The sequence below is a fragment of the Triticum aestivum genome, chromosome 2B (genome assembly GCF_018294505.1).
Source record: "Triticum aestivum cultivar Chinese Spring chromosome 2B, IWGSC CS RefSeq v2.1, whole genome shotgun sequence".
NCBI classification, from domain to species: Eukaryota; Viridiplantae; Streptophyta; class Magnoliopsida; order Poales; family Poaceae; genus Triticum; species Triticum aestivum.
Genome location: NC_057798.1, coordinates 378,056,098 through 378,069,953, shown reverse-complemented (window position 1 = coordinate 378,069,953; position 13,856 = coordinate 378,056,098).

The following is a 13,856-nucleotide window of genomic DNA, read 5'->3' as shown; positions in this document are numbered from 1 at the left end:
GAACATTCGTTCGTTAGTATGTTCGTTTAGTTTTTTTTCCAGGGATTTATCTGCGATTATTTTGATCGTGATTCTGCCCCTGATCTTCAATCTAGTATATCTTTTTCATTGTTTATCCAAATTAGATTAAACCAGCGCCAAAATCTTCGTCTCGAAGCCCTCTTTCTAGTTAACCAACTTGAACTTGATTTTGGTACTGCAAAATTTTACTTCAGTCCAGATTAGTAAATGATCTTGTTTCATTCGTATCTTGAGTTTCGTTGCTCCGTTTGAGTTGATTCTTTTTGCAAATCGAAGCTCTTCAGTTGAACTTTCTGTTTGGATCTTCTTATTTGAGTTTTACCATGCATCTATGCTAGAGTGCTTATGTATGCTATTGATTGTTTGCGATAGAATTCCCGGAGTGCGAAGCGTGCTACCACGAGTGTCTAGGGTTTGCAGATCGTCAGCAAGGCAAGTAACACTTTGATCATATTCCTTTATTACCCAGTTTTTATGCATTAGTTCCAATCCTCGAACATTGCATGGTTAGGATATGTTTAACATGTGGGTTTGGGAAGTAGATGATGAGGTAGAACCTATTGCCCTTTTATTATCAAACCTTTGGGAGTTACTTCTATGTTATGCTCAAGATTGCTACGCTATGCTCGTAGGCGTGGATTGCTTGAGTGTATCCATGACAGATGTGAGAGTTGTTAATTAATGGTTAACTTAAGGTGTCTACTTAAATACACATCTGGGAGGATTGGTTGCGGGCACCTGGAGAATCCAGTGTTGTCCTAGGATATCCCGGAGTACCTGTGTGATCATCCTTCGGTTCGTCACCCAGGCTCAAAGGGATCATAAGATTATTCATGCTAGAAACTTCCGTGTGCAGCCACAAGCTATTATGGGCTCTAGCATAGTTGAGTAGGTTGCACGACCTCTTTCAGTGATGTGCTAGCAGATGTAGGGGAAAGTAGGTGTAACTGTCCATCCAGAGTAAAGAGTTAATGTTTCTGAAAGACTATGTCTCGATCATCCATTTCTCAAACATCATGTAGTGCGAGAAATCCAACGGAGGAGATCGAGTCTCGTGGGGAAAAGTGCACAAACCTCTGCAGAGTGTAGAAACTAATCATGGTTAGCCGTGTCCCCGGTTATGGACATCTTGAGTATCTGGTTCTTGGATTATCATGTTGATCTCATCACTCTAAATTAATTTGTTGGGTTAATTGTGATTGTTTTATTGGGATTGAGTTGGAGGAACCTTCTCAATGTTTAACAACCACCATGATAGCTAAATAAAATGTATTCCTTTGTTGTAGGAAAAAATTGGCTTTATGCAAAACCATTAACCATAGAGCTTTCCACCAGCCATATATGCATGTAGTGATAGCATTTATTCTGTTCATTGCTCTTTTGTGTTACATTGCCAGCATATGCCATGTGTTGATCCATTTTCGGGCTGCGACATATCATGTTGCAGACTTTTCAGACAAAGAGTAAGGTATGATAGGTCGTTGTCGTTCACTCAGCTATGCTGTTGGAGTTGATGGGCTCACTTTATCTTCCAAGCCTTCTGCTGTTATCTTATTTAGATGGCCTTAAGCCATATTATTATAATAAGTTCTCTTTTGAGACATTTCGATGTAATAAGTGTGTGATTGAGACTCTGTTATAAATCCTCGAGTAATGTGCGTGTCAGCATTACCGATCCAGGGATGACACTGATGCACAGAGACTTGACCATTTGAGGTCTGATCGCTACAAGATGGTATCAGAGCACATGCTGACTGTAGGACACGACCACTAAGTTAAACCATAGGTCACTCTTCTATACTCATTTCTGACTCCTCTCCCTTTTCCACTCTATAGGATGGCGGACTCAAGGAACAAATTTACACAACCGGATGAAGACACAACTTTTGGGCGACACTTGAAGAAAGTCACTAGGTACCTGAACATTGGAATACCAAGCTTCACCGGGACCTACATCACCACTTTACCAGAAGAGGAGCGTTGGATGATTCGAGTTCAAGTTCCAGGAAGCACATTCATGCCAGTTACTGAGCCCATAGAGTTTTCCTTTGATGCACCAACCTGGAGTCTAGGAAAGAGCATGGCAGCCCACATCGCCATGGGACGCATCGGAGAAGTATATCACAAGGATCTTAAGGACACTATCTACGAGATATGTGGGCGCCGAGATGAGCAATGGGAGATGATCAGCACCAGGAGGGACAGGTCCATTGCAGCTTTCATCCAGGAGTTAAACCAGCACATTCGTCGCCCAGGAGAACCAGATGTGCGCAAGCATGATAGATCTGAAGAAGGCGATGACCAGGATTATGGAGCTAGAAGAGGAACTCAAGACTACATGCGACGAATATGAGGAGGAAATGACAATACTAGTGGAGAAGAATGACGACCTGACGAGGAATCTAGGAGTATTCATGGGAGACCCCGCGCCAGGAGGAGATGACGACCATTCCAAGGACATTCGCTCATAGGACTACGTCATCATCGACGATACCGATTTTGACCCCGACGATAGTGATGATGACAATGAAGATGAAGCTGGAGCGGATATCATGGAGTCTTCCATCGATCAAAATTTCTAGCCGACCACCATATTATTAGTAGTATTCCCCCATGTATAATAGAATAGTCCGAGCACTATTGTAACGATAAATTGATTGGTGTGATATGAGTGTGTTTGTCTCATGTGCATATGGGTAGTGTTTTCCCTTTAGACCTCATTCTATTCTGTTTTCTCACCTTTTCTAAACCCATCAGATGCCTCTGAGACGTGACAATGGATTTGCTTTCCCAGCGGAGCTCACTCAGCTGATCCAGCAGCAGAATACCTTGATGCAGCTACCAGTTCAGAATCAGAACCAAGGAAACAACAATAACAACAACCCACCACCACCACCACCTGTTGATCACTTAGCCCGTTTCCTAAGGCTAAATCCGCCGGTGTTCTCTAGTAGCACCGAGCCAATTTGTTGCAGATGATTGGCTCCGCAAGATTGGAAGGGAGCTGACCACTGCAGGATGCACAGATGCGGAGAGAGTGCATTTTACCGCACATCAGCTTGATGGACCCGCAACATCATGGTGGGAGTATTTCACTGCCACTTACCCCATTGACACTATTACATGGGACCAGTTTCAGCAGGCTTTCCGCACTGCCCATGTTTCAACAGGAGCTATGAACATGAAGAAGCACGAGTTTCAAAACTTGCACCAAGGAGGACGCACAGTGGACCAGTATGTGGATGAGTTTAGTAAGTTAGCACGTTATGCCCCTGATGACGTAGGTATAGATGCCGCTAAAAAGGAGAAGTTTCTGGAAGGACTGAATGATGAGCTGAGCAATGCAGTTGATGGTGGCAACATTCAACAACTACCAGGAGTTGGTAGATAGAGCTCTTATGATTGAAGGGATATAGAGAGCCGCTAGAGGAAGTATGGACAAGGGAAGTACAATTCAAGAGCTTAGCAAAGACCTCGTTTTACCCCGAACTCGAGAGGACACATTCACCATAACCATGGAGGCCATAATTCCAATAGAGGAAGTTCGCATAACCATAGTGGCCCCAAGAATGGGAATGGGAATGGAGGAAGCAGCAGCCAGAATCGTTCCAACCCAGCAACGCCCGCCAAGAAGGATCTAAGTCACATTACTTGTTTCAAGTGCGGGAAGAATGGACATTACGCCACCGAATGTTCTGAAGCAAAGAATGGAAATGGAAATGGAAGCTCTAGGAAGAAGCCCAACCCTTTCAACAGGGGACAAGTGAACCACGTTAGCGTGGAGGAGGTTGAAGAGCAGCCAGATGCAGTTATAGGTAAGTTTTTGGTTAAGTCATTTACTGCAATCGTTCTTTTTGATACTGGTGCATCGCATTCATACATATCAAGGGGATTTGTGGGTAAGTATAATTTGCCCACCAAATTTCTTAGGACACCTATGTTAGTAAGCTCGCCAGGAGCGGAGCATATGGCAAGCCAAGGATGTTTTCAGATGCCATTGACCATAGGTAGGCATGTTTTCCCCCTCCGATTTGATAATTCTGGAGTCGCAAGGATTTGATGTGATTTTGGGTATGGATTTGTTATCGATGTATGGAGGAAACATTGATTGCACCAGTAAGTCAATTATGATCACCACCCCAAAAGGAAGAAGGATCAAGTATGTATCCCGGCATGTACCGAAGATGATTCAAGTGAATTCCTTATCAGGAGTTTTACAGGAGGAAGTACCAGTGGTGAAGGATTACCCCGACGTATTTTCGGAGGAGTTGCCAGGCATGCCACTGGATCGAGACATTGAGTTTTTGATTGAGGTATTGCCAGGAACCGAGCCAATATCAAAGAGACCGTATCGGATGCCCGCAAAGGATTTGGAGGAAATTAAGAAGCAGATTAAGGAGTTACTGGATAAAGGTTACATTCGACCAAGTTCCTCACCTTGCGGAGTCCCAGTACTTGTAGTGGAGAAGAAGGATGGATCATTAAGGATGGTTGTTGATTATCGTGCGTCGAATGAGGTGACAATCAAGAACAAGTACCCGCTACCGATGATCAATGATTTGTTTGACTATTTGCAAGGAGCTAAAGTATTTTCCAAGATCGATCTGCGATCAGGATACCATCAGCTGAAGATTCGATAGCAGGATATACCTAAGACAGCTTTTAACACAAGGTACGGGCTATACGAGTATACCGTTATGTCATTTGGTCTAACTAACGCGCCTGCCTATTTCATGAACATGATGAACATAGTGTTTATGGAGTTTTTGAATAAGTTCGTCGTGGTGTTCATTGATGATATATTGGTCTACTCGAAGAATGAAGAGGAGCATAAGGAACATTTGCATTTGGTTCTTGAGAAGCTCAGGGAACACCAGTTATATGCCAAGTTCAGCAACTGTGAGTTTTGGTTGAAGGAAGTTGGATTTCTCGGACATGTTATATCCGGAGAAGGAATAGCAGTAGACCCCACCAAGGTTATTTCTGTAACTAAATGGGTGGCACCCACATCTGTTGGAGAGATCAAGAGTTTTCTCGGACTCGCAGGTTATTATCGGAGGTTCATAGAGAATTTCTCCAGGATTGCAAAACCCATGACGGAGTTGTTGAAGAAGGACACCAAGTTCAAATGGACTAAGGAGTGTGAAGTTAGTTTTCAGGAGTTGAAGAAACGTTTGGTTACAGCCCCGGTGCTGATTCTTCCAGACCAACGAAAAGATTATCAAGTGTATTGCGACGTTTCATGTCGAGGACTTGGAGCAGTGCTTATGAAGTAAGGAAGAGTTGTTTCATATGCCTCACGACAGCTTAAACCTCCTGAGTTAAATTATGCTACTCATGATTTGGAGTTAGCAGCTGTAGTGCATGCGCTGAAGATGTGGAGACATTTTCTCATCGGAAACCACTGTGAGATATACACGGATCATAAGAGTTTGAAATATATCTTCACACAGAAGGAGTTGAACCTCAGGCAAAGGAGATGGTTGGAGCTCATTAAGGATTATGATATGAAATTGCACTATTATCCCTGAAAGGCTAATGTAGTAGCCGATGTGTTGAGTCGCAAGAGTTATGTTAATACGCTCATGACCGGAGGATTACCCAAGGAGTTAGAAGAGGATCTTCGCAAGCTATGTTTGGAAATAGTTCCAAGAGGTTATGTAGCAGCATTGGAAATTCAGTCCACTTTGATGGGTAAGATTAGAGAAGCCCAGAAGACTGACAAGGAGATTGCCGAGATAAAGGAAAGGATGAACAAAGGAAAGGCTAAAGGATTTCGTGAGGATGAGCACGATACCTTATGGTTTGAGGATCGTGTATATGTGCCTAATGACCCCGAGATCAGGAAGTTGATTCTGCAGGACGCCCATGATTTTCCGTATTTGATTCACCCAGGAAACACTAAGATGTATCTAGATTTGAAGGAAAGTTTCTGGTGGACAGGAGTGAAGAAGCATATTGCCGAGTATGTAGCAGTATGTGATGTATGTCATAGAGTTAAGGCAGAGCATCAGAAGCCAGCAGGATTGCTACAGCCATTGCCGATACCCGAATGGAAGTGGGACAAGCTTGGCTTGGATTTTATCACTGGATTGCCCAGGACTCGTTCCGGCTATGACTCTATATGGGTTGTAGTCGATCAATTGACGAAAGTAGCTCATTTTATACCAGTGAAGACCACCTATATGAGTGCTAAGTTAGCAAAGATATACATGACTAGGATCGTATGTCTGCATGGAGTTCCGAGGACCATTGTATCAGATAGAGGAAACCAGTTTACCTCAAAGTTCTGGAATCAGTTGCATGAGAATTTGGGTACTAGGCTAGAGTTCAATACAACCTTTCAGGACATGTTGAGAGCTTGTGCACTAGATTATGGATCTAGTTGGGACGACAACTTGCCGTATGCAGAGTTATGTTGTAACAACAATTATCAAGCCAGTTTGAAGATGGCCCCTTTTGAAGCTTTGTACGGAAGGAGGTGCAGGACCCCATTATTGTGGGATGAAGTTGGAGACCGCCAGTTGTTTGGACCAGATTTAATTAAAGAGTCTGAAGAGAAGGTCAAGTTGATTTGTGATAGACTCAAGGTAGCCCAGTCCAGGCAGAAGAGTTATGCGGATTCTAAACGCAAGGAGACAATTTACGAAGTCGGAGACAGAGTATACCTGCGTGTGTCACCACTTCGAGGAGTTAAGCATTTTGGAGTTAAGGGAAAGCTAGCACCACGTTTTGTGGGACCATACAAAGTTTCGGAATGTATGGGAGAATTTGCTTACAAGCTTGAATTGCCAGAAGGATTGTGAGGAGTTCATGATGTATTTCACGTTTCCCAGTTAAAGAAGTGCCACGCAGAGATGGCATATATTCCTCTGAGAGATACAGTGCCGCTGGAAGCGATTCAGCTGGATAGTGATTTTGACATACAAGGAGAAACCAATGAATATTCTATAGTTTTCCAGCCAAGTCACACGCAGCAAGGTTATCAAGTTTTGCAAAGTTAAGTGGAGCCACCATACTGAGGATGAAGCCACCTGGGAACGAGAGGAAGACCTACGCAAGGACCACCCACACCTATTTTCTAGCCAACCCGAATCTCGAGGGCGAGATTCATCTTAAGGGGGGGGTAGGTTTGTAACATCCCAAAATTTCAATTTGGAATGTTATACATAGATCATCATATGCATATCATATTTTAATTGCATTTTGGTTTGATCCTAGAAATTCTAAGCAACTCAAGGACCCACGGAGAGAGTTGGGGATTTCATTTATTTTCATATTTGAATTTTCTCAAATTTGAAAAGAGGATCATTTTGATTTTAATTATTTTTCTCTCCAAAATATTTCCAAAAAAAAGAGAGGAGATAAAATGACTTCTCCAAAATAAAAGAAATATTGGAGGAAAAATGTTAAAATCAAATAAATGGTTTTATTTGGATTTTATTGTATTTTATTTGAATTAGAAAAAATATGCATTTCTCAAAATTGCATTTTTAGGCCAGAAAAATGTTCACTTTGTTCTAAATATTTTATTTAGATGGTGATTTTTATTGGCATTTTTAGAATTTTTTTTGTATTTATTAGGATTTTTTCGTTCGGGCGAAATTATTTCAAAAAAACTGTTCGCGGACCGAACTGGGCCAGCGGCCCAGCTGGCCCACAGCGTGCCGCCGCCTCCCGCTCCGGCTCGGGACCGGAGTCCCGAGCAACGCCGCCGCCGCCTGAGTCGGAGAGGAGAATGCCTCCCGAGGCCGGCCCGCTTCCCAAGCCAGCCTCCACCCTGCCCCCCCCCTTAAATACGCCGCCGCCACCCTTGCCCCACATCGCCCCGCCGCCGCAGCCGCACCACCGTCGCCCGCTATGGCCCGCGCTGCTGCTGCCGCTCCGCCGTCGCCCGTCGCCCTGCGACGCCGCCCACGCCGCCGACGCCGCCCCGCCCCGCCGAAATCTTGCCGGGAGCCGCCGCCGTCAACCGCCGTGTTTTTTCGGTAAAAATCGCAGGTTTTTTAGAAAACCCTATATCTGTTTTTTTAGTTAAGATCGGTTGGTTTTCGTCGGTTTATTTATTTAGCGGCCTTTCGTCCGTTCATTCGTTTTAACGAACGTTGTTCGCCAGTTAGGTTCAGACAACAAACGTTCATTCGTTAGTCTGTTCGTTTTGTTTTTTCCAGGGATTTATCTGCGATTATTTTGATCGCGATTGTGCCCCTGGTCGTCAATCTAGTATATCTTTTTACTCGTTTATCCAAATTAGACGAAACCAGTGCCTAAATCTTCGTCTCGAAGCCCTCTTTCTAGTTAACCAACTTGAACATGATGTTGGTACTGTAAAATTTGACTTTAGTCCAGATTAGTAAACGATCTTGTTTTGTTCGTATCTTGAGTTTCATTGCTCCGTTTTAGTTGATTCTTTTTGCAAATAGAAGCTCTTCAGTTGAACTTTCTATTTGGATCATCTTATTTGAGTTTTACCCATGCAGCTATTTTGGAGTGCTTATGTATGCTATTGTTTGTTTGCGATAGAATTCCCGGAGTGCGAAGCGTGCTACTACGAGTATCTAGGGTTTGCAGATCGTCATCAAGGCAAGTAACACTTTGATCATATCCCTTTATTACCCAGTTTTTATGCGTTAGTTCCAATCCCCAAACATTGCATGGTTAGGATCCGTTTAACATGTGGGTTTGGGAAGTAGATGATGAGGTAGAACCTATTGCCCTTTTATTATCAAACCTTTGGGAGTTACTTCTACGTTATGCTCAGGATTGCTATGCTATGCTCGTAGACGTGGATTGGTTGAGTGTATCCATGACAGATGTGGGAGTTGTTAATTAATGGTTAACTGTGAGAGTTGTTAACTAATGGTTACTTAAATACACATCTGGGTGGATTGGTTGCGGGCACCTGCAGAATCCAGTGTTGTCCTACGATATCCGGGAGTAACCGTGTGATCATCCTTCGGTTCGCCACCCAGGCTCCAAGGGATCATAAGATTATTCATGCTAGAAACTTCCGTGTGTAGGCACAAGCTACTATGGGGTCTAGCATAGTTAAGTAGGTTGCATGACCTCTTTCAGTGATGGGCTAGCTGATGTAGGGGAAAGTAGGCGTAACTGTCCATCCAGAGTAAAGAGTTAATGTTTCTAAAAGACTGTGTCTCGGTCATCCGTTTCTCAAACATCATGTAGTGCGAGAAATCCAACGGAGGAGATCGAGTCTTGTGGGGAAAAGTGCGCAAACCTCTGCAGACTATACAAACTAATCATGATTAGCCGTGTCCCCGGTTATGGACATTTTGAGTATCTGGTTCTTGGATTATCATGTTGATCTCATCACTCTAAATTAATTTGTTGGGTTAATTGTTATTGTTTAATTGGGATTGAGTTGGAGGAACCTTCTCAATGTTTAACAACCACCATGATAGTTAAATAAAATTTATTCCTTTGTTGTAGGGAAAAATTGGCTTTATGCAAAACCATTAACCATAGAGCTTTCCACCAGCCATATATGCATGTAGTGATAGCATTTATTCTGTTCATTGCTCTTTTGTGTTACTTTGCCAGCATATTCCATGTGCTGACCCGTTTCAGACTGCAACATATCATGTTGCAGACTTTTCAGACGAAGATTAAGGTGCGATAGGTCATTGTCGTTCACTCAGCTATGCCGTTGGAGTTGATGGACTCACTTCATCTTCCAAGCCTTCCGCTGTTATCTTATTTAGATGGCCTTAAGCCATATTATTGTAATAAGTTCTCTTTTGAGACATTTCGATGTAATAAGTGTGTGATTGAGACTCTGTTATAAATCCTCGAGTACTGTGCATGTCAGCATTACCGATCTAGGGATGACACTGATGCACAGAGACTTGACCGTTTGAGGTCTGGTCGCTACAGAGAATGAGAGTTCTACCATTGAACTGGACGACTCCTTTGAAGAGACCAGCATGCGTTTTCTGCGGAAAATCCAAGAGTCTGAGGTCAAGGAGGCTTTGAAAAGGATGAAAGGAGGCAAGGTGATGGGCCCTAATTGTATCCCCATTGAGGTATGGAAAGGCCTTGGGGACATAGTGATAGTATGGCTAACCAAGCTTTTCAACCTCATTTTTCGGGCAAACAAGATGCCAATCTTCAAGAACAAGGGGGATGTTCAGAGTTGTACAAATTACCATGGAATTAAGCTGATGAGCCATACAATGAAGCTATGGGAAAGAGTCATTGAGCACTGCTTAAGAAGAGTGACAAGCGTGACCAAAAATCAGTTTGGCTTCATGTGCCTGGGAGGTCGACCATGGAAGCCATTTTCTTGGTACGATAACTTATGGAGAGATACAGGGAGCAAAAGAAGGACTTGCATATGGTGTTCATTGACTTGGAGAAGGACTATGATAAGATACCGAGGAATGTCATGTGGTGGGCCTTGGAGAAACATAAAGTCCCAGCAAAGTACATTACCCTCATCAAGGACATGTACGATAATGTTGTGAAAAGTGTTCGAACAAGTGATGTCGACACTAATGACTTCCCAACTAAGATAGGACTACATCAGGGGTCAGCTTGGAGCCCTTATCGTTTTGCCTTGGTGATGGATGAGGTCACAAGGGATATAAAATGAGATATCCCATTGTGTATGCTCTTTGTAGATGATGTGGTGCTAGTTGACGATATCGGGCGGGGGTAACTAGGAAGTTAGAGTTATGGAGACAAACCTTGGAATCGAAAGGGTTCAGGCTTAGTACAACTAAAACCGAGTACATGATTGTGATTTCAGTACTACTAGGTGTGAGGACGGGGAGGTTAGCCTTGATGGGCAGGTGGTACCTCAGAAGGACACCTTTCGATATTTTGGGTCAATGTCGCAGGAGGATGGGGGTATTGATGAAGATGTGAACCATCGAAGCAAAGCCGGATGGATGAAGTGGCGCGAAGCTTCTGGCATTCTCTGTGACAAGAGAGTGCCACAAAAGCTAAAAGGCATGTTTTACAGGACGGTTGTTCGACCCGCAATGTTGTATGGCGCTGAGTGTTGGCCGACTAAAAGGCGACATGTTCAACAGTTAGGCGTGGCGGATATGCGTGTGTTGAGATGGATGTGTGTCCACACAAGGAATAATAGAGTCCCGAATGATGATATACGAGATAGAGTTGGGGTAGCACCAATTGAAGAGAAGCTTGTCCAACATCGTCTGAGATGGTTTGGGCATATTCAACGCAGGCCCCTAGAAGCTCCAGTGCATAGCGATGGATAATGCGTGCGGAGAATGTCAAGAGAGGTCGGGGCAGACCGAATTTGACATGGGAGGGGTCCATTAAGAGAGACCTGAAGGATTGGAGTATCACCAAAGAACTAGCTATGGACATGGGTGCGTGGAAGCTTGCTATCCATGTGCCAGAGCCATGAGTTGGTCGCGAGATCTTATGGGTTTCACCTCTAGCCTGCCCCAACTTGTTTGGACTAAAGGCTTTGTTGTTGTTATCATTTGCACGGTTAGTTATAATATTTGCTGAAAACCTTAGTATTATTTAGATACAAGAACAAACAAGTTCGTAAAAGTTTTTCTTTATCACTTTTAGTTTGTCAACTGAATAGCTTGAGGAGAAGTGATACGTCTCCATCGTATCTACTTTTCCAAACTCTTTTGCCCTTGTTCTGGACTCTAATTTGCATGATTTGAATGGAACTAACCTGGACTGACGCTGTTTTCAGCAGAATTGCCATGGTGTTATTTTTGTGCAGAAATCAAAGTTCTCGGATTGACTTGAAAATATACGGAGAATATTTTTGGAATATATAAAAATACTGGCGCAAGAATTAACCAGACGGTGTCCACCCAGAGGCCACAAGTCTGGGGGCGCCCCCTGGGGTGCACCTAGAGGGCTTGTGGGCCCCCTGGACCTCCGTCGACCTCAACTCCAACTCTATACAACCCAATTCAGGGAGAAAAAAATAAGAGAGAAGGATTCATCGCGTTTTACGATACAGAGCCACCACCACCTCCTGTTTTTCATCGGGAGGGCTGATCTGGAGTCCGTTTGGGGCTCCGGAGAGGGGGATTCGTCGCCACCATCATCACCAACCTTCCTCCATCACCAATTTCATGATGCTCGCCGCCGCACGTGAGTAATTCCATCATAGACTTGCTGGACGGTGTTGGGTTGGATGATATTTATCATGTAATCGAGTTAGTTTTGTTAGGGTTTGATCCCTAGTATCCACTATGTTCTGAGATTGATGTTGCTACGACTTTGCTATGCTTAATGCTTGTCACTAGGGCCCGAGTGCCATGATTTCATATCAGAACCTATTATGTTTTCATGAATATATTTGTGTTCTTGATCCTATCTTGCAAGTTGTAGACACCTATTACGAGTTATGATCTGCATACCCCAAGGTGACAATAATTGGGATTCTTTCTGGTGATTACCGTAGTTTGAGGAGTTCATGTATTCAATAAGTGCTAATGCTTTTGTCCAGTTCTCTATTAAAAGGAGGCCTTAATATCCCTCGGTTTCCATTAGAACCCCGCTACCACAGGAGAGTAGGACAAAAGATGTCATGCAAGTTCTTTTCCATAAGCACGTATGACTATATACGGAATACTTGCTTACATTATATTGATGAATTGGATCTAGTTCTGTGTCACCCTAGGTTATAACTGCTACATGATGAATATCATCCGACACAATTATCATTGCCGATCCATTTCCTACGAGATTTTCACATATTGATCTTTGCTAAGTTACTTTTGTTGCTACTGTTATTACAATAACTACAAACTGCTACTGTTACTTTTGCTACCATTACCGTTACTTCCATATTACTTTGCTGCACATATGAAGTCTTTCAGGTATGGTTGAATTGACAACTCAACTGCTAATACTCGTGAATATTCTTTGGGTCTCCTTGTGTCGAATTAATAAATTTGGGTTGAATACTCTACCCTCGAAAACTATTGCGACCCCCTATACTTGTGGGTTATCAAGACCTTTTTCTGGCACCGTTGATGGGGAACATTGCTCTATTCTCCGAGTCACTTGGGATTTATATCTGTTGATCACTATGAGGAATCTTTACCAGAACCAAGATTTTCCCTCTACTACGAGGGGAGGTAAGGAACTGCCATCTAGCTCTGCACTTCATTCACCTTCTGTTTTGAGTAAGCTTGCGACACCTACACCTGCTATTGATTCTGCTATGTCGCATGTTACTAATGGTGTTACTTCTGCTATGCATGATGCTTTTGATGGTACTACTTTGCTTTATAGTAATGTGCCACCGGGTGAATTTCTTGATGAACAACTTGCTAGACCTAAAAATATTAAGAATGCTGAAGAAGATGGTATTTCCGAAACTGATGAAATTATTGAAACTGAACACTTTGAAATACCTGTTAGACCTAGCTCTCTTAGATATGAATTGCCTGTTATGCTTGAGGGTTATGTTATGGATGGAGAGGTAGCTAGGGACTTTCTTGCTTGTAAGGATAGAGATGATCTTAAGAAATTACTATGCAAGTGGAAAGAAAAATATTTGAATGCTAGAATGCAATATAATCGTAAGTTTGCTACTTCACCTATATTTGTTACTGATAATGATTATGAATTCCCTGTCGATCCTAAGTTAATTACTTTGGTTGAATCTGATCCTTTCCATGGTTATGAATCTGAAATTGTTGTGTCACATCTTACTAAATTGAATGACATAGCCACCCCATTTGCCCATGAGGATTTTTTTGCTATCATTATATTCTTAAGTTGTTTCCTTTCTCATTAAATGGTGATTCTAAGATATGGTTTAATTATCTTGCTCCTGGTTGTGTGCGTAGTCCCCATGATAT